General features: G+C 41.0%; 1 long non-coding RNA gene across 2 annotated transcripts in view; it reads right to left on the bottom strand.

Annotated features, from left to right (window-relative positions):
* Positions 1 to 18,285, bottom strand: part of LOC123327710 — a 123,709-nt gene extending 105,424 nt beyond the window's left edge. The window contains exons 1-2 of one of the 2 annotated variants that reach the window (XR_006542390.2): positions 17,835 to 18,285; positions 16,750 to 16,897 (exon numbers count right to left, since the gene is read on the bottom strand). This is a non-coding gene — a long non-coding RNA (uncharacterized LOC123327710). The remainder of the gene's footprint in view (positions 1 to 16,749; positions 16,898 to 17,834) is intronic. The other variant, XR_006542389.2, reaches the window with a different exon arrangement.
* Positions 18,286 to 20,732: the final 2,447 nt, after the last annotated feature.

Here is a 20,732-nt window from a genome sequence, read left to right as displayed (position 1 = left end):
GTTTGTGTGTGTGTGTAAATAATGGGTGTAGTATTTATGTGTGCATGTGGAAAAACTGGCATGTTTATAGAGAGACTGGAATGTTTTTGGAAGACAGTTGTGCATGTGTGTGTGGAGGGAGAGATAGGGGATGTGGTAGGAGAAAAAATGTTGTATGGGGATGTGTTTGTGTAGAGAAAGGGTTATTGTGTATGGAGGGAGTGTCTGGATAATGAGTGGAGGGAGAGATGGGTGTTTTTTGTTTCTGTGTGTTTGTGTGTGTGTAGAGACTGGGGTATGTTTGAAAGGAGAAACGTGTGTGTATGTGTGTGTGTGTCTGGAGAGACCATGGGTTCTGTCAGCATGTGTGTGTGTGTATGAAGAATTGTATGTGTTGATGTTTAGGATGAATTGAGGGATTTGAAGGAAGAGAGAGTGTGTGTGTGTGTGTGTGTGTGTGTGTTGAAGGACAGACATATTAGAGTGTGCATGTAGAGACTGGGTTGTGGGTGTGAAAGGAGAGTGAGGGTATAAAGGGATAGATGTGCTGCGTGTGTGTTTTTGTGTAGAGGGAGAGATGGGTATGTGTAGGAGTGTGTGTGTAGAGAATAGGTTGCTTTATGTGGGGGCAGTGAATGGGTGGAGGGAGAGATGAATGTTTGTCTTTGTGTGTGTGACACTTGGTGGGGATGTGGAGGAAGGTTCAGGGTTGTGGGCATGCTAGTGTGGAGTGATAAGGTTTGGGTGTGTTTTTGGAGAGATGGGGGGTGTGTGTGTAGGGAAAAAAGGGTGTGTGTGTGTGTGTGTGTGTGTGTGTATAGAGATTGTGATGGAGGTGTGTGTATGTGTTGAACCATTAGGGGGTATAAAAGGAGAGCTGAAGTTGTGGAATGAGATTCAGGAGGGAGTAGGAAGGGAGAGACAGGGGTGTGAATGTTTGTGTGTGCTGAGAAATGGATTTGTGTATGTGTTAGTGTGTATGGAGACACTGTGGTATGAGTATAAAGGGAGAAACAGGGTTGTGTGTGTGGAATAGGGTTTAAATGTGGAGGGAGAGATGGGAGTGTGTTTGTGGTAAGAAGGGAGATGTGTAGAGGGACAGATGACTGTGTGTGTATGTGTGGAGGTGTTGCTGTGTGGATGTGTGTATGTAGAGACTTGGTTCTGTGTGTTTAGAGACTAGGTTTGGGGTGTGTTGAGCGACAGGGGGTGTACATGGAGATGTGTGTGTGTGTGTATATAGGGAGAGATGGGGGACCATGTGAAAAGAAAGACGTGGTGTATGTTTGTGTGTGTAGAGACTGGGATTTGTGTGTTTGCCCTTGCAGAGAGACTGGCATCTCTGTGTGGAGAGATTGGGGTATGTTCGGAGGGAGAGGCAATTTGAGTGTGTTGAAGGGGCAATGTGGGGTGTGGGTCTGTGTGTGTATGGAGAGTCTGTGCTGTGTGTTTGTGTGTGGAGACTGGTGTGTGTGCATGTGTCTCTGTGTGTGTGTGCATGTGTCTCTGTGTGTGTGTGCATGTGTAGAGAGGGGTGTGTGCAGAGGGACTGTCAGGGATGTGTTTCTGGAGGGAGAGCTGGGGATGTTTGTGTGAAGGGAGGGATGGGTGTGTGTGTGTGTATTTATGTGTGTGGAGAATGGAATGTTAGTGTGTAGGCATGCACAATGGATAGACTGGAGATGTGGATATGTGTGGAAAGAGTGGCATGTGGGTACAGAAAGAAACAGGTGTATGTCTGTAGAGATGGGTATGTGTATATGTGGATGAAGAGATGGTGATGTATGAGGAGGGAGAGAATGACGTGTGTATGTATGTTGGTGGGGAGACTGGAAGATTGGTGTGGACTGAGGGACTAGGGTATGTGTGTTGAGGGAGACAGGTTGCATTTGTGAAAACTGGGGTGTCTGTGTGGGTGTGGAGGTGGGGAGGGTGCATGCATGTGGAGGCAGAGACTGGTGTCAATATGGAGGGAGAGATGGATGTGTATGTGGAGAGACAAGAGGTATGTAGACAGACAGGGGTTTGTATGTGTGTTGCATGTGGCGAGATCTGTATACGTGTTGTGTGTGCAGACACTGATGTGAGTGTGTGTGCACAGGTAGATTGATGTGTGTGTGCATGTGTGGAAGACTGATGCATATGTGAGAGACTGGGATCTGAGTATGGATGAAAGACAGGTGTGTTTTCTGTCTGTAGGTTTTGAGCAATGGGGTTGTGGATGTGGAGGGAGTGCTAGAGTGGTGTGGAGGTAGAGACATGTCTCTGTAGAGATGAGTGTGTAGGGGAGTTAAGGGAGAGCAGGGTTTTATGAGAGGGAGTAGGGGATGTCTCTGTGTGGAATAGAGATGGATGTGTGTGTGTATAGAGACAGGAGGTACGTGGATGGAGTGACATTTGTGTGTATGGAGAGGGAGAGATTGGGGGTGTAGAAGGAGAGATGGGGCATTGGTATTCGTGATTGTGGAGGATGGGGGTGTGTGTTTAAGTGTGTAGAGACCGGGTTGGGGTGTGGAGGGAGAGATGAATGTGTGTGTGTGTGTTTGTGTCCAGAGTCTGAGATGTGAGTGTGGAAGGAGAAACATGGGTGTCTGTGTTTGTGTGTAGAGACTGGGGTGTGTGTGGGGGGAGATGGGTGAGTATGTGTTTGCATTTGTGTGTATGGTGAGTCTGAGGTTGGGTGTGAAGTTAGAAATGTGGGTGTGCATGTCTGTGTGAATAGACGGGTGTATGTATGTGCATGTCTGTGTGTGGAGAGAGTGGGGTATGTGTTTGGAGATATGGTTGTGTGCATGTCTGTATGTGTGCAGATATTGTGGGGTGAGTGTGGAGATACTAGAGAGTGAGTGGAAATACTGGGGGTTGTGGAGAGACAGGCTGTGTGTGTAGAGACAGAAGTATGTGGGTAGAGAAGAGGTTGTGTTGTGAAGGGAGAGATGGGGGAAGTGTGAAGGGAGAGAGAGGCATTTGTATATATTTGTGTGTGTGCAGAGAGATAGATGGGGGAAGGGAGATGGGGTTGTGTGGGAAAGTGTGTGTAGAGATGTGGTTGTGTGTGTGTTGCATGTGTGTTTACAGAGAGACTGAGGTATAGATATGGAATTAGAGATGGGTATATTGCACTCATCTCACACATTAGTAAAGTAATGCTCAAAATTCCCCAAGCCAGGCTTCAGCAATATGTGAACAGTGAACTTCCAGATGTTCAAGCTGGTTTTAGAAAAGTCAGAGGAACCAGAGATCAAACTGCCAACATCCGCTGGATCATGGAAAAAGCAAGAGAGTTCCAGAAAAACATCTATTTCTGCTTTATTGACTATGCCAAAGCCATTGACTGTGTGAATCACAATAAACTGTGGAAAATTCTGAAAGAGATGGGAATACCAGACCACCTGACCTGCCTTTTGAAAAATCTGTATGTAGGTCAGGAAGCAACAGTTAGAACTGGACATGGAACAACAGACTGGTTCCAAAGAGGAAAAGGAGTACGTCAAGGCTGTATATTGTCATCCTGCTTATTTAACTTCTATGCAGAGTACATCCTGAGAAATGCTGGGCTGGAAGAAGCACAAGCTGGAATCAAGATTGCTGGGAGAAATATCAATAACCTCAGATATGTAGATGATACCACCCTTATGGCAGAAAGTGAAGAAAATGAAAAAGCCTCTTGCTGAAAGTGAAAGAGGAGAGTGAAAAAGTTGGCTTAAAGCTCAACATTCAGAACACTAAGATCATGGCATCTGGTCCCATCACTTCATGGGAAATAGATGGGGAAACAGTGTCAGACTTTATTTTTTGTGGGGGCCCAAAATCACTACAGATGGTGACTGCAGCCATGAAATTAAAAGACACTTACTCCTTGGAAGGAAAGTTATGACCAACCTAGACAGCATATTAAAAAGCAGAGCCATGTATACCTGTGGCGGATTCATTTTGATATTTGGAAAAACTAATACAATTATGTAAAGTTTTAAAAATAAAATAAAATTTAAAAAAATAAATAAAATAGAAAAAAAAAAAAAAAAAAAAAGCAGAGACATTACTTTGCCAACAAAGGTCTGTCTAGTCAAGGCTACGGTTTTTCCAGTGGTCATATATGGATGTGAGAGTTGGACTGTGAAGAAAGCTGAGCGCCAAAGAATTGATGCTTTTGAACTGTGGTGTTGGAGAAGACTCTTGAGAGTCCCTTGGACTGCAAGGAGATCCAACCAGTCCATCCTAAAGGAGATCAGTCCTGGGTGTTCATTGGAAGGACTGATACTGAAGCTGAAACTCCAGTACTTTGGCCACCTCATGCAAAGAGCTGACTCACTGGAAAAGACCCTGATGCTGGGAGGGATTGGGGGCAGGAGGAGAAGGGGATGACAGAGGATGAGATGGCCGGATGGCATCACTGACTCAATGGACATGAGTTTGAGTGAACTCCGGGAGTTGGTGATGGACAAGGAGGCCTGGTGTGCTGCGATTCGTGGGGTTGCACAGAGTCAGACATGACTGAATGACTGAACTGAACTGACAGTTTTCCTTGGAAATGGATTTGTGTGTGTGTGTGTGTGTGTATGGAGAGACTAGGAGATGTGTTGACAGATATGAGGGTGTATGTAGGTAAAGAGAGGTGTATGTTGTAGATACAGGAGTGTGTTATGGAGGGAGAAATGGGTATTTTGTATGGAGAGACAGGATGTGGGTGTTGATGGAGAAATGGGGTGAGAATGTGGAGGGAGAAAGGGGTGAGAATATGGAGGGAGAAAAGGGAGGAGTCTGGGGGTGCATATGGAATGAGAGATGAAATGTGGCGATGTGTTTTTGAGAGACTGGTGTGTGTGTGTTTATTTATCAAGAGAGACTGGGATGTATGTGTGTAGAGTGTACAAGTGTGAAGGGAGAGAGGGGTGTGTTTTTATGTGTGGAGAGACTGGGGATGTGTGTAGAGGGAGACAGGCATGTGTATGTGTGTGCATTTGAGATGGCATGTATGTGGAGAAGTTGGGTGGTAAGTTGGAATGAGAAAACAGGGAAAATGTAGAGGGAAAATGGTGTGTGTGTGTGTGTTGAAGGAGAGGAGGCTGTGGAGGGAGAGAAGGAGATGTATACGTGGAAGGTTAGATGGGTTTGTGTGTAAGAGAGAGAGACTGGGAAGTGTGTGGATGCAGAGACAGGTGTGTGTGTGTAGAGATGGGGTTGACTATGAAGGGACAGCAGTGTATCTGTGAGCAGAAGTGTATCTGTGTCTTTGTAAGTGTGAAAGGAGAAATGGGTCTGTATATGTAGAGAGACTGGGGTATGTGTGTAGAGGGAGAAATGGGTATGTACATGTTTGCGTGTGTGTGTTTGCACAGACTGGGGATGCATGGAGGGAGAGATAGAGGGTGTGTGTTTGTAAAGACAGGGGTAGAGATGGGGTGTGTTAGCAAGGAATACAATGTACTTTCAAGCAGAAACAAGTGTGTGTGTGTGTGTAGAGACAGGGGTATGAACATATTGAGAGATGGGGTGGTCTGAACAGAGACACAGGTGTGTGTGTAGCAAGACATGAGGATAATGTGGGGTCATGTGTGTGGAGGGAGAGCTGAGGTTTTGGTCTCTGTGTGTGTAGACTGGGGGCCAATATGGAGGGAGAGATGGGTATGTGTGTATGTACATGTGTGTAGAGACTGATGTATATGTATGTGTGTGTATGCGCAGACTGACTGGGGTGTCATTGTGGAGGGGAAGATGAGGGGTTGTGGAGGGAGATTCAGGAGATGGTGTGTAGGAAGAGACAGGTGTATGGGTGTATGGACAGGGATGCACAGAGAGATGGGTTGTGTTTGTATCTGCGGAAACAGAAATGGTTGTGAGGAGGGTGAGACAGAATATGGGTCTGTGTATGTAGAGACTGGAGTGTGTGTGTGAAGGGAGAGATGGGTTTGTGTTTGTTGATGTATTAGGAAAGACTGGGGATGGGAATGGAGGGAGACAGGCATGTATATGTGTGTGTGTGTAGGATAGAGGAAAGGCATGTGAAGGGAGGTAACAGGGAGGGTGTGGAGTGAGATACAAGTGAGTGTGTGTGTTTAGAAAGTGGCCTGTGGGCATGGAGGGAGAGATGGGGCTGTAGAGGTAGAGATGCACATATGTTTGTGTGTATGGAGAAACGGTTGTGTGTGGAGGGAGATGGGATTGTGGAGGGCAAGATGGGACTATGTATAGAGATGAGGCTGTTGCATGTGGAGAGCAAGATGGGTGTATGTGAGGCTGCTGTGGGTGTGTGTGTGTACAGAGACTAATGTGGTGTGGTGAGAGGAATAGAGGTGGTTTTTGTGTAGAGAGATGGTGTTTGGGGCTGCGTGTGGTGAGATTGTGGTGTGGATATTGAGGAAGAGACGTGGGTGGGTATGTGTAGAGATGGGAGATGTGTGCAGGGAGAGACTTCTATATGTCTGTGGGAGCTGAAACAGAAGTGTCTGTGAGTGTGTCTAACGAGAGACTGGGGGTGTGGAGAGAGAGACTGAGTGGGTGTTTGTGACTATGGAGAGATGGCTGTTTTTGTGCGTATACGTATCTCTAGAGACTGGTTTGTGGTGGTGAAGAGAGAGATGGGTGTGCTTGTATGTGTGTGTGCAGCGAGTTGGGTGTGTGTGGACATGGAGGGTGAGATGGGGATTGTGGAGGGTGAGCAGAATATGTGTGTGGATAGACTGGGCTGTGTGTTTGGATGGAAAACAGGTGTGTGTCTATGTGGAGGAGACTATCAGGGGCGTGATTATGGGGGGAGAGACTGGAGTTTAAATGTAGAGGAGAAGTTGTGAGGTGTGTGTTTATAGGGAGAGATAGGTATTTATATGTGTGTTGAAAGATGGGGCATCTGGGGGGAGACAAAATTTTGTTTGTGTAGGAAGAAATGGGAGAATGTGGGGTGGTGTGTATGGAGGGAGAGATGTGGGGTGTGTGTGTGTAGACTGGAATGTGTGTAGGCACATACATAAAGGTATGTGGGGGGCTGTGTATGGATATACTGGGGTGTGTGTGGGAGACCAGAGGTGTGTGGAGGGATAGACGGGGGTGTGTGCCTGTGGGGAAGTTGATGTGTATGTATTCATGTGTTTAGAAACCAATACAATATTGTAAAGTAATTAACCTCCAATTAAAATAAATAAATTTATATTAAAACAAACAAACAAAAAAGAAACTGGGCTTTGAGTTTATCAGAGAGATGGGGGTATATATTTCAATTAATGGGGGTGTAGAGAGAGAACTTGGAGAAGGCAATGGCAACCCACTCCAGTACTCTTGCCTGGAAAATCCCATGGATGGAGGAGCCTGGTAGGCTGCAGTCCATGGGGTCACTAGGAGTTGGACATGACTGAGCAGCTTCACTTTCACTTTTCACTTTCATACATTGGAGAAGGAAATTGCAACCCACTCCAGTATTCTTGCCTGGAGAATCCCAGGGATGGGGGAGCCTGGTGGGCTCCCATCTATGGGGTCACACAGAGTTGGATGCGACTGAAGCAACTTAGCAGAGAGAGAACTGGAGGGGTGTGAAGGGGAACTGGAAGGGTGTGGAAGGAGAAATGGAGGGGTGTAAAGGGAGAGACAACTCTATGTAAATAGAGATAGGTGTGTTTGGGAGTTGATGGAGAGAAGGGGGTTTGACGGAGACTAGTGGAGTAGGGAATGTCTATGTGTAGATAGATATGTGTGTGTGTGTGTGTGTGCGTGTGTGCACACGTGCACGTGTGTTTGAGTGTTCAGAGATTGGGGTGTTGCAGGACAGAGAGGGGTATGGGTGTTTGTGGGGAGAGGGGTGTATGTATGGTTGTGTCGAGACTGGGTTAGGGTATGGAGTGAGAGATGTGGGTTTGGAAGGAGACAAAAGAAGGTGAGGGTAAGATGGGTGAGTGTATTTCTGTGAAGAGACTGAGATGTAAGTGTGGAAGGAGAAACAGGGGTCTGGGTGTGGTTGTAGAGACTAGGGTGAGTGTGGAGGGAGACTTGTGTTTATATGTTTGCATGTGTGTGTACATGAAGTTGGAAAGTGAAAGTCGCTCAGTGGTGTCTGACTCTTTTGTGACCCTTTGCAACTGTGACTATACAGTTCATGGAATTCTCCAGGCCAGAATACTGGAGTGGGTAGCCTTTCCCTTCTTCAGGGGGTCTTTACAACCCAGAGATCAAACCCAGGTCTCGCACATTGCAGGCAGGTTGTTTACCAGCTGAGCCACAAGGGAAGCCCAAAACTAGAACACTGTCAGAAGTGGGATGGACATGAGTTTACGTAAACTCCAGGGATTGGTGATTGACAGGGAGGCATGGCGTGCTGCAGTCCATAGGGTCGCAAAGAGTCAGACACGACTTAGCAACTGAACTGACGTGTCTGTATGGAGAGACTGAGGTTGGGTGTGGAGTTAAGAGACACGGGTGTGGATGTTTGGAAAGATGGATGTAGTGTGTGTGTATAGAGATTGGGTTTTGTGTAGAGAGATGGTTGTGTGCATGTCTGTGTGTGTGGAGATACTAGGGTGTATGTATAGAAAGACTGTGGTATGTATGTAGAGATAGTGTTTGGAGAGAGGCTGTGTGTAGGTAGAGACAGGTATATGTGTGTAGATTGTGTGTGTATGGAGACACTGAGGGGTGGGTGTAGAATCTGAGATGGGTATGAGTATTGGTTTCTCTGGAGAGATGGATTTCTGTGTGTTTTTGTGTGTATGTGGAGAGATGAGGCAGTGTGGAGAGAGTTAAGAGGGTGTTTGTTGGTAGAGATAGGTATATAGGTGTAGAGGTAGGGGTGTGTTATAGAGTGAGAGATGACTGGTATGGAGAAACAGGATGTGGGTGTTGAGGGAGAGGTGGGGTGAGACTGAAGGGAGAAATGGGAAGCGTTTGGGCTGTGTGTTGGAATAAGAGATGTAGTGTGGGTACTTGTGTTTGAGAGACTGGGGTGTGTTTTTGTATGTATGTCTGGAGAGACTGGGATGTGCATGTGTGTAGAGAGAGACTAGGGTATGAGTGTGGAGGGAGAGAGGTGTGTACTTATGTGTTTATGTTTGTAGAGACTAGAGGTGGGTGTGGAGGGAGACAGGCAAGTGTATGTGTGTTGAGGGAAAGGAGGAGGCTGTGGAGGGAAAGAGATGTGCATGTGGAGGGTCAGATGGGTTTGTGTGAATGAGTGTGTATGTGTGTGTAGACAGACTGGGGAGTGTATGGATGAAGACAGGTAGGGGTGTGTGTGTGTGTGTGTGTGTGTGTGTGTTTGTAGGGATGGGGTTGACTATGGAGGAAAAGAAGTGTATCTGAACCTGTGTAAGTGTGAAAGGAGAATCAGGGGTATGTATATGTAGATAGACTGGGGTATGTGTATACAGGGAGAGATGGGTATGTGTGTGTTTGCATGTGGGTGTATGGAGAGACTGGGGTGTGAGTGTAGAGTTAGAGATGTGAATGTGAGTATGTGGAAAAATGAGTGTGTGTATCTGTATATTTCTTTGTGTGTGTAGCTACTGGGGTATGTGTGGGTGTGTGTGTAGAGAGACTATGGTCTGAGTGTGGAGGGAGAAACAGGATTGGTGAGGTATGTGTGGAGAGTTGGGTGTGTGTGAGTGCTGAGGGTGAGACGAGGTCGTGGAGGGAGAGAAGGGGCTGTGTGTAAGGAGGGAGAGTTAAGTGTGTGTGTAGGTAGAGACGTGGTGTAGGTCTACGTGTGTCTGTGTGTATGTCTATGGAGAGACTGGGATTTTTGTGTGGGGGTGTGTAGAGAGGCTGGGATTTGGATGTAGAGGGATAGATAGGGTGTGTGTTGGCAGAGATAGGGGTGTGTGTGTAGAGATGCAGGTGTGTTTGTGTGTGTGGAGAGACTCAGGTGGAGGTGTAGAGGGAGGGATGGTATGGACATGTTTCTGTGTGTACAAAGTTGGGTTTGGGTGTGTGTGTTTGAGGGTACACAGATATTTAGTCCACAGTAGTTACTGTAATCTCCCTCTGTGATCTAGCATTCTTCTTATTGTGTTAGTCTTAAATGATTAATGCTATATTAACACTTTTATTTAATTATATTTTTGTTAGTTGCTTCCTTATTTTATACAAGCAAACAGTAATATAAAATTGGATATACTCTTAGCTCTTATCTAAGTTCTTTAATTTTATAGAGAAGAAGAATCAGACCTTGGCAGGACTTGATTGTCTTGAGTATTTTTCCAAGAAATCAAATGTGTTATAGATAAACATAATTTATTAGACTTGTCTAGTATGTACTTTGTGTCATAACCTCTGGTTTAGAGGCAGAGCGGGGTTGAGAGGTGCCTACCTACCCAATTTGAATAGTGCCATTACCTTTCCCAGCTCTAGCTCATTCCATTAAGAAGGCTTTTAGTTCTAAGAGCTTATTGTCAAAATCAGTCAGCTCGTGTTTCTATTTGCTTAATGACTGAATATTTTCTTTTTTTATTGGAGTAGTATTGTTTTACAATGTGTTAGTTTCTGTTATACAATGCACTGTATAGCTATATGTTTACACATATCCTCTCCTTGAGTGTCTCTCCCCCAGCCCACTACATCTCTCTAGGACATCACAGAGCACTGGGCTGAGCTCTCTGTGTTATACAGCAGGTTCCTACTGGCTCTCTGTTTTACATATGGTAGTGTATATGTCAATGTATGATTGAATATTTTCCATAGCAAAGACAAAGTGGCTTTATCTAGTGATTAAACAAATTAAATACAATTAACAATTAAACAAATTAAAACTCTCATCTGTGTAGGATTATTTCTTACTTTCAGAAAATAGAGTATTAAAAATTTGTTGGTCAGTCTGATATTTCAAGGAAAAGTTTAGCTTTGTCACATAATTCTGTTTGACTTTTCAATACGTCACTGTCAAATAATAAAAGTACCTTTTTCTTGTGAAATGCTTTTGACTTTAAATATAGTTTCCAGTATCTTAAGTAGATTAATAATTGTTGTTGTTTAGTTGCTAAGTCAAGTCCAACTCTTTGCAACCTTATGGACTGTAGCCTGCCAAGTTCCTCTAACAATAGGATTTTTCCAGGCAAGAATACAGGGGTGGGTTGCTATTTCCTTCTCCAGGGGATCTCCCAGACCCAAAGGTCGAACACATGGCTTCTGCTACATCTCTTGCATTTCTATATGAATGCCTATAAATTTTAAATTTAACATTTAATGCTGATTACCATATGAAACAATAATTGAATACACCTTTTCTTGTCCATGAATTTCTTGGATCTTTTTTCATTCTTATTTTGTTCCATTTGCAACTGTCTTTACCCTATAACTTTTCACAAGTTTCAGCAGACAGTAAATGTCCATTTATTAAAAGGTTCAGAAAAACTCCCAATGCTATTTGTGACTGGACATAACACATCTGAGTCTTTACTGCAGAAATTTCTCTCTCCAAACAAAATTTTGAATGTGTAACAGGTGCAGTTATCTGTTCAGGCCACTATATAATTTTAATAGTCTCATAGAGAGCACACAAACTCTTTCTAGTTTTTAGACTGTTTATTTGGTAATGTTTCCTTCTGTTTAATAGACCATAGGCCCCCCAGTAACTCAATCTTCCCTCCTCTTCAGGTATTTAGAGATGTACATTACTCTCTCAGGGTTCTAGGGACCACTTAGTATGCTGCAGTGAGTATTAACATTGAGAAAAACATTTAATTTAGGTGAAGAGATCATACTCATCCTGTGTGTGAATGCTCAGTCACTCTTTCATGTTTGACTCTTTGTGATTCCATGGACTGTAGCCCACCAGACTCCTTTGTCCATGTAATTCTTCATGTAAGAATACTGAAGTGGGTAGCCATTCCCTTCTCCAGGGAATCTTCCTGCCCCAGGGATCAAACCTGGGTCTCCTGCATTGCAGGCAGATTCTTTACCATCTGAGCCATCAGGGAAGCCCCTCATACTCATACTACTAGACATTATAAATCTAAATTTTCACAAAAGTGATGTTTGCACATACTTTAAAAAACGGGAGAATGGCATTGAAACATGTAAAATATCATGTATGAAATGAGTTGCCAGTCCAGGTTCGATGCACGATACTGGATGCTTGGGGCTGGTGCACTGGGACGACCCAGAGGGATGGAATGGGGAGGGAGGAGGGAGGAGGGTTCAGGATGGGGAACACATGTATACCTGTGGCGGATTCATTTTGATATTTGGCAAAACTAATACAGTTATGTAAAGTTTAAAAATAAAATAAAATTAAAAAATAAAAAAAATAAATAGGGATAGACTCAACAGCATATTTTATTAAATATATTTTTGTCATTCATTAAATATTATCCATCAAGATAAAAAAAAAAAAACTACACTGAAGAAATCACAGAGGAAATCAAAAAGTACTTAGAGACCAATGAAAGTATGGCAATCTAAAACCTGTGGGATATAGCCAAAGCAGTTCTAAGAGGGACCCTCAGGAAACCAGAAAAACCTCGAACAACTTAGGCTTACACCTAGAGCAACTAGGGAAAGAACAGCAAACCCAAAGTTAGTAGAAGAAAATAAATCATTAAATTCAGAGCAGAAATACAAATGAAGAAAATAGAAGAGATCAGTGGAAGTAAAAGCTGATTCTTTGAAAAGATAAACAACACTGATAAACCTTTAGCCAGACTCACCAAGAAAAAAGAGAACTCAATAAAATCATAAATAAAAAAAGAAGTTAGAGCAGACACCATTGAAAATACAAAGAATTCTAAGAGACTACTATAAGTAACTGTATGCCAATAAAATGGACAATCTAGAAGAAATGGTGGAGAAGGCAATGGCACCCCACTCCAGCACTCTTGCCTGGAAAATCCCATGGACGGAGGAGCCTGGTGGGCTGCAGTCCATGGGGTCGCTACGAGTCTGACACGACTGAGCGACTTCACTTTCACTTTTCACTTTCATGTACTGGAGAAGGAAATGGCAACCCACTCCAGTGTTCTTGCCTGGAGAATCCCAGGGATGGGGGAGGCTGGTGGGCCGCCATCTATGGGGTCGCACAGAGTCGGACATGACTGAAGCGACTTAGCAGCACCAGCAGCAGCAACAGCAGAAGAAATGGACAAATTCTTAGAAAGGTATTATCTCCCCAGATTGAACCAGGAAGAAAGAGAAAATAGGAACAAAACTGAAAAACTAAATATTAAAAGGATGTTAGTATTAACAGCAATGCTCTATCTCATCCCTTTCCAACTCTATTGTTTGTCTTCAGCATTAGTTGAAACCTTATTATCCTAGTATAACACTTATGTTCACCTCAATTTCTGTTACTATTTGGAATTTCAACTCTTAAGAAAACAATCCCTAAAAGCTCCAAATAATATTTTTCTCATGTCATAAAGTAATGCCCCTGCAGTTATCTACATGCCCCCTCTTTTGAAGTGAGTTTTGTATAATTATTTTGATTAATTTTTCTCAGTCCTAAACAAATAGAGCTTTAAACTGGGCTTGTTAAGTGGTTCTTTTATTATAGAAATCCCAAGAATTGATAATTGCAGCCTTGAGACTGTTATGAAGCATTCTACAACTAAATGTAGACTTATCAACAAACAGTCTGAAAACTGATTAATGATGTCTGCCCCAAGTATACAAGAGGGGTAGCAAGTGTATTCAGAATGTTCTTTAAATCAGTTTTAAAGGTTTTTTTTCCCCCCTTACATTAAAAGACATTTTAAAAGTCCAAACACAGTTGAAAACTCATGCACAACTAAAAGTTGTAGATTTTGAAATGATCACTATAGACAATTTATTTTTTTAAAGAGGAAAAACTGCAAAGGAGGCAAGAATATGCAATGGATAAGTCTCTTCAGTAAGTAGTGCTGGGAAAACTGTACGGCAGTTTTAATATGACAAAGAGACTAGAACATTCCCTCACACTGCATACAATAAACCCAAAACGGATTAGAGATGCAAGTGTAAGAACTGAAACCATAACTCCTAAAGGAGAATAGGCAGAACACTGACAAACTGTAGGTGAAGAATATTGCTGTCTCCTAAGGCAAAAGAAAAGCAAAACAAATGGGACCTAATTGAACTTAAGCTTTTGCACAGCAAAGGAAACCATCAAAAAGAACCTACTGAATGGGAGAAAATATTTTCAAATGATATGACCAACAAGTGGTTAATATCCAAACTATATCAGCTTACACAACTCAAATATCAAAAAGCAGATCACCCAATCAAAAAATGAGCAGCAAATCTAAATAGACTTTTCTGAATATGATTTTCAGGTTGCCAACAGGCACATAAAAAGATTCTCAACATCACTAATCAAGGAAATGCAAATGAGATATCACCTTACATCTGTCAGAATGGCTATCAAAAAATCAACAAACGCTGGCAAGAATGTGGAGAAAAGAGGGAACCCCTGTACAGTGCGGGTGAGTATGTCAACTGGTTCAGCCACTATGGGAAACAGTATGGAGGCTCCCCAAAACTAAAAGAACTATCACACAATACATCAACTGATTTCTGGATGCGTATCTGAAAAAATATGAGATCACTAATTCAAAATGATACATGCACCCCATATTCATAGCAGCACTATTTACAATAGCCAGTACGTAGAAGCAACCCAAGTGTTCATCAGATGTATGGATTAAGATAAGTGTATATATCCACAATTTTTTATTACTCAGTTGTAAAAAAAAAAAAAAAGAATGGAATTCAGCCATTTGTAGAAACATGGATAAACCTAGAGGACATTATACTTAGTGAAATAAGTCAGAGAAAAAGACATACTATATATCACTTACATGTGGAATCTAAAAAAATAAATTAATGTATATAGCAAAACAGAAACAAACTCTACACAGGTAAAGAAAACAAATTAGTGTTTACCAGTGGGGAGAGGAAAGGAGGGAAGGTGTTGGGCTTCACCATGCAGGTGTGTAAGACTTGGAGTTGCCCAGCCTTGAAACAAAAGAAAGAGCCCACAGACAGTGACAGAGATATCAACAGCTTATTGGATAAGAGATCTTACAAATTTGAAGCTAAACGTCTTGGAGTAACACCCCACATTGGCTGGCTGGCTGGCTGGCAATCAGGCCTGCTATAGCAGCCATCTTCACTACTCAGGGGAGGAGGAGACGGCAGCTACCATTTATATTGGGAATTGACATCAGGTTGGCTCATCAGTTACCAGGGAAATCAGAAGGTGGGGTGTGTCCCTCTCAGACTCTCAGGTTATGGCGTTTCATGAGGGCAGAGATTTCCCTTTAATAAATAGTAGGTGGAGCTGTTCTGGCCTAAGGATTAGAACAATCACTAGCTGGAGCAGGTGGCAAGCGGTTCATGTGAGTATGATGTAAGTGAGGCAGAGCCTGGTCTAGCAGGGGATATACACAGAGCAAGAGAGTAGCCATCTTGAGTGGCCTGACTATACATCTGTAATTATCCTTCATGACCTTTACCAATCTTGGTCTACTCCTCTTCTGTAATATCCCTGGGTCAGGTATATAGAGGTATATGTAAATCAAATACAATACAAAAGCAAAATGCAATACCAAGCCCCCAAAGTGGGCAAACTTTAGATACAGGTGCTTATTGGGTCAATTTTTCATGGAAGTTGAGAAGATAAAGATATCTCACTATAGACCAAACAATCAAACTCAGCAGGGAGACCACCTTTGTCACCCAGTCGCTCAGACTAGGGATCAAATGTAAGCTGTATAACAGGCAAAATAAAGGAAAATCAAGACCATCAAGCAAAATACAAGCATTAATAGCATTCTGAGATAATACCATATCTGACTGCAGTTTTGTTCTGGCCTACAGTACCAAAACTACCCATCTACCCACCATCCCCATAGTTGGTGCCAAATATTGGAGATTCAGTTTAAGAGACCACAACATTAATATAATGGTACCTTTCTTCAGTAAGGAATCAGATTAATTACTTTAGTAGTCTTACCTGGGACAGGGCAGAATACAGGTGAAATCTGTAAGTCCTTTATTTTAAATTTTGCAAGCAATTATTTAATTGATAACATACAAGGGAGAAAGCAGGCAAATCATGAGTATAAAGATCAAAACAGTTTTTGCAAATTGAATACACACATGGAAGCAAAACTGGGTTCAAGAACCGAGACATCACTAGAGTACCAGAAGTTCCTTATAAGCTTCCCTTCAGTCATCACCCCCTCCAAGGATAAGTGCACTTCTGACTTCTAACACTATAGATTAATTTTGCCTATTTTGAATTTTACGTAAATAGAATTATATGATACAGACAGTAATGTATCTTTTACAGCATTAGTTTTGTGACAATTCATACCTGTTTTTAAATGCAGTTATAGTTCATTAATTTTTATTGCTGTGTAGTATCTGTTATGTGATTATGCCATAATTTTCCCATTTTATTACTCTGAACACTTAGGTTATTCCATTTGTGATATTATGAATAAGTTATACACATATTTTAATGAACATATGTAACCCATTTCTGTAATATATATATAGCAACTTTTTTCTTACTAGATTTTTCTTTTAATTTTTATTGCAGTGTAAGTAATAGTTGCCTTACAATGTTGTATTAGTTTCTGCTGTACAGCAAAGTGAATCAGCTGTAAGTATACATATATCCCCTCTTTTTTGCATTTCCTTCCCATTTAGGTCACAACAGAACACTGAGTAGAGTTCTCTGTGCTACACAGCAGGTTCTCATTAGTTATCTATTTTATACACGATATCAATAGTGTATATATGTCAATCCCAATTATTCTTTTCTAATCCTATTCCTCATGTGGCAGCAACAAACCCAAAGCACCAGGGACTTACCTGTCAGCCCCAGGGTTTTTTCATGTGTGTTTCTGGGGATAGATCCTGCAGCAAGGGCTAAAACAGTTGAATTCAGGTTGGGGTGACTTGTTATTTTTGGATTAATGTGGTGTAAGCACTGCAGTGATTGCTCCTGGGATGCTCATACCTGTGGAGAGAACAAGTTTCTTGTCTCAGTTGTTGTTTAAGTAACCCAGTCATCCTTTCAATTATCCCTGCAGCAGACTGGTTATAGGGCAGGTGGAAATGCCAGCATATGCCACTTTTGTCAGACACTCCTGAACTTTATGGCTGGTAAAGTGTATTCCTTGGTCACTATGGATGTCTATGGGGGTCCTGTATGTTCCTCACATCTGTTCCTGACCATGAATATTGGCTTTTTGCATTGGTAGTAACTTGAGTAGGTCTTTTGTAATGTCTTCCACCTGTTGTAACACGCTGTAGATTACACAGAGCAGCACTCTACAGTGCTGTTAGAGCTGTGTTGTTCCATCACACTATATCACTGCCCTGCCCCTTCCATAGCTAGGACCAGAAGCCCAAGGGTACTCATTATTTTGCCATCACCAGAGGTCCAAAACCAAACCCTCAGGGTAACTGGCCAAACTCAATTCACATGCCTGTCTCTAAGTTAATAAAGCCTGTTTCTATAATTACTTGGGGGGGGGGGCAGTGTCAGGGATATGCTTATTTTACCCAAACAGATAACATCCAAGTATTTGATAGATAATAGAGATCCTTGCATTTTGTCTGTATTCAGCAACCATTCCCCCATTGCAGTCAAATGAGCCAAGAGCATAGGGCTACTACCTTTAAACTGGAAAGAGACTCTGAAGATATCAGTATGACAGACTATCTCATGGTAGTCAGCTGTCACAGGGTCCACCATGCTAGTGGGTGACCCCCTAAACTTTATTTCCTGACATACTGAGGGCTCAGAGAAATTTCCTCAGCCTCCTAGCCAGGTCACCAATTATCGGGCTGCACCCCACAGGCCTGCAAGCCTCGAGCTGCCCAGCCTAGAGAAAGAAGAGCCCAGAGACAGTGACCGAGACACCAGTGGCTTATTCGATAGGGGATCTTACATGTCTGAAGCAAAATTTCCTAGAGTGACACTCCACAATGTGTGTAAGCTGGCGGGCAGGCCGGCGAGCACACAACAAGCTATAGCAGCCATCTTTGCTACTCAGTGGAGGAGGAGTCTACTTTTTATATAGTGAATTGATGTCTGGTTGGCCTATTAGTTACCAGGGAAACCAGAAGGTGGAGCAGCAGGTCTCTCAAGGTCCCTTAATTTATGGAGCTTCAAGAGGGCAGAGGTTTCCCTTTAATAAACTAGCAAGTGGAGCTCTTCTGGCCTAAGGATGAGAACGATCACTAGCTGGATCAGGGCAAGCAGGTCATGTGAGTAGTATATAGGTAAAGCAGGGACGGGTCCAGCAGGGGACATACACACAGCAAGAGAACAGCCATCCTGAGGTGGCTTGACTGTATAAACAAGCAAGATAGGGATTAAGAAATACAAGCTACTATATATAAAATAGATAAATAATAAGGATATGTCATACAGCACAGTGAATTATATCATTGTTTTCTAATAACTTTTAATGTAGTATAATCAATAAACATGCTGAGTCACTATGCTGTACGCCTCTGAAACTAGTATAATCTTATAAATCAAGTATACTTCAACACAAATTTAAAAATGATTAACTGAATATTTGACATCTTTAAAGAGCTTATTGAATTTTGAGTTATAGTGTCATCAAAAAAATCTGTGTTTAATGAAATTTGTTAAAATAATCCAGGTGGTTTTCCCTACATAAGAGTTTGCCTGATAATTTTCATACTTTGTATTTTAATGGTTAGGTTTACTGCTTTTTGTTCTATGACCACCTGCTCAGTTTTGCTATGTTGCACCTAAATACTATGAGTCATTGTGTTAATTCATTTATAGAATCTTCTGAAATTGAATACATCTGGGAAGGAAAGCAAAGATTAGAAATGCAAATGATGTAATTGCTGCTTTTGGTGTTGTTATATTAACTTTTTCTTTCTTTAATTTACTTTATATGAGAAAATCAGATGATTTTGAATTATTCACCACATTTTCTTCCAATGTGAACCTCTTTTTATTGTGATTAGACTTTCACATTAAGTGTTAATGCTTTTTACTAAGAAGCAGGTTAATTGTACCATCTATTTTCAATTAGCCCTAATAGGGTGCATATGTAGCTGCAGAGTCTATTGTGCATGTCCTTATAGAAGTGAAGAAATGAAGTAAAAGCTATTATTTTGATGTTCTGAAAAATTATACTCCATATTATGTTAGATTAACAAAATGAATGACTAATGTTCCATGTACACATGAGCTGTAATGACATTTTTGACTCTTAATAAATCTGAATACTTGCTGATACCCAATATTCTTTTTATTCTTAAATGCAAATTAAATCTAGATTATTTCATTACCTTTAATTACAGTTTCTAAAAGCTGATGTGTATGTTCAGTATTGACTTTTTAGCACTAACCAGGAAAATTCTAAAATATTTAGGTTCCTTGTTATTTTATGAGAACATATATGGCAAACCTTATAGAAAGCTATAGAAGAAAATGCATTTTTTCTTCTCTTACTGGGAAATGGAATGTAAATTTTTACTTTTGGAATTGGGAATTACTCATAGTTCATTGATCAAAACCAATATATATATATATGATATATGTGGAATTTTATTACATGTATTTATAAAAAATTCCTGAACAACAAAGAGGTTAATTTTTAATAGTTGATAGGAATTAGAAATTTTAGTAACTGGGAATGTTTACATTAATTATACTTTTAAAAGATCATATTTTTCACTTTCCATATTTTGTAGATTGTTTTAATTTAGGAATACCACTAAATCTAAAATCTGTCAATGGTATTAGGAGAGGTAATTACAGTTAAGTGACAGTTCTTAAATTCTGTCTTAAATTCTGTTTGCTTTCTATATATTTGCCAGTGTTTTGATTCATTTTCAAAAATCTGATGCAATTATAAGATGATGATTTCACTAATTTTTGCCTGTTTTCCTTGTCAAAACCGAATTAAATGACCCAAGAAATATTAAACTTTTAAAGAGTACAGGAACTCTATAGAGAGTGAAGGTATTGCATTGTCCTGTATAAAATAAGTTTTAGAAGCATTCTCCTAAATAACTATCCATTGAATATTTTAAACCCAGGTTAATGAATTAATTCTGGAAATGTCAATAATTGTCCTCAAAAATGTATTGAAAACAACTGTAGATTCAAGGGAATCAAGAGAAATAACAGAGTAAGTAATAAAAAGTCATATAAAGTTGTGTATTAACATTTGAACACAGAATCAAGTCAGCAAGGGCTATCAAAACTTAAGATAATTACTAGTGTGTCCATTTATGCAAATGAGAAAAATCACATAATAATTTTGACATCTTAAATGTTATTTGATAAAAAATTTTATTTCTTCAGTGTAAAATTTCATGTTAATTGTAGAATGAAAGGAAACTTCCTTAACATGGAGAAGAGTCTAAAGAAAACATCAATTCTAATGGTTAAAAGTGAAGAAAACACTTAAATATTATTTGAGATACAGGAACTGAAATGATATTTCAAAAAATTGTGAATATCAGAATAACCTATGAAATTTTTCACGAGTGGAAATTTTTATAGGAACTAGAAAATTTTGACTGGAAGTCTGTGTGTACCTATATTGTAAGGATATTTGCTTAAATATTGATAATAACAATAATGAACATTTGAGTGATTATGTCTGAATGCTTCTAAATTTTTAAAATATATAAATATTTTAAAATTCACAAAATCTGTATATAATAGGAGCTATTATTATCTTGTCTTACAGATGAGGAAATTAAGATGCAAAGAAGCTAAAAAATTGCCCACATCCTCTACAAGACAGATACCAGAACTCAATTCACTTACTTACAGTTGATCTTGTTTT

This window comes from Bubalus bubalis, chromosome 10, assembly GCF_019923935.1.
Source record: "Bubalus bubalis isolate 160015118507 breed Murrah chromosome 10, NDDB_SH_1, whole genome shotgun sequence".
Lineage (NCBI taxonomy): Eukaryota > Metazoa > Chordata > Mammalia > Artiodactyla > Bovidae > Bubalus > Bubalus bubalis.
Note: the sequence above shows the minus strand (reverse complement) of the source record. Positions and strands in the feature narration are given on the sequence as shown.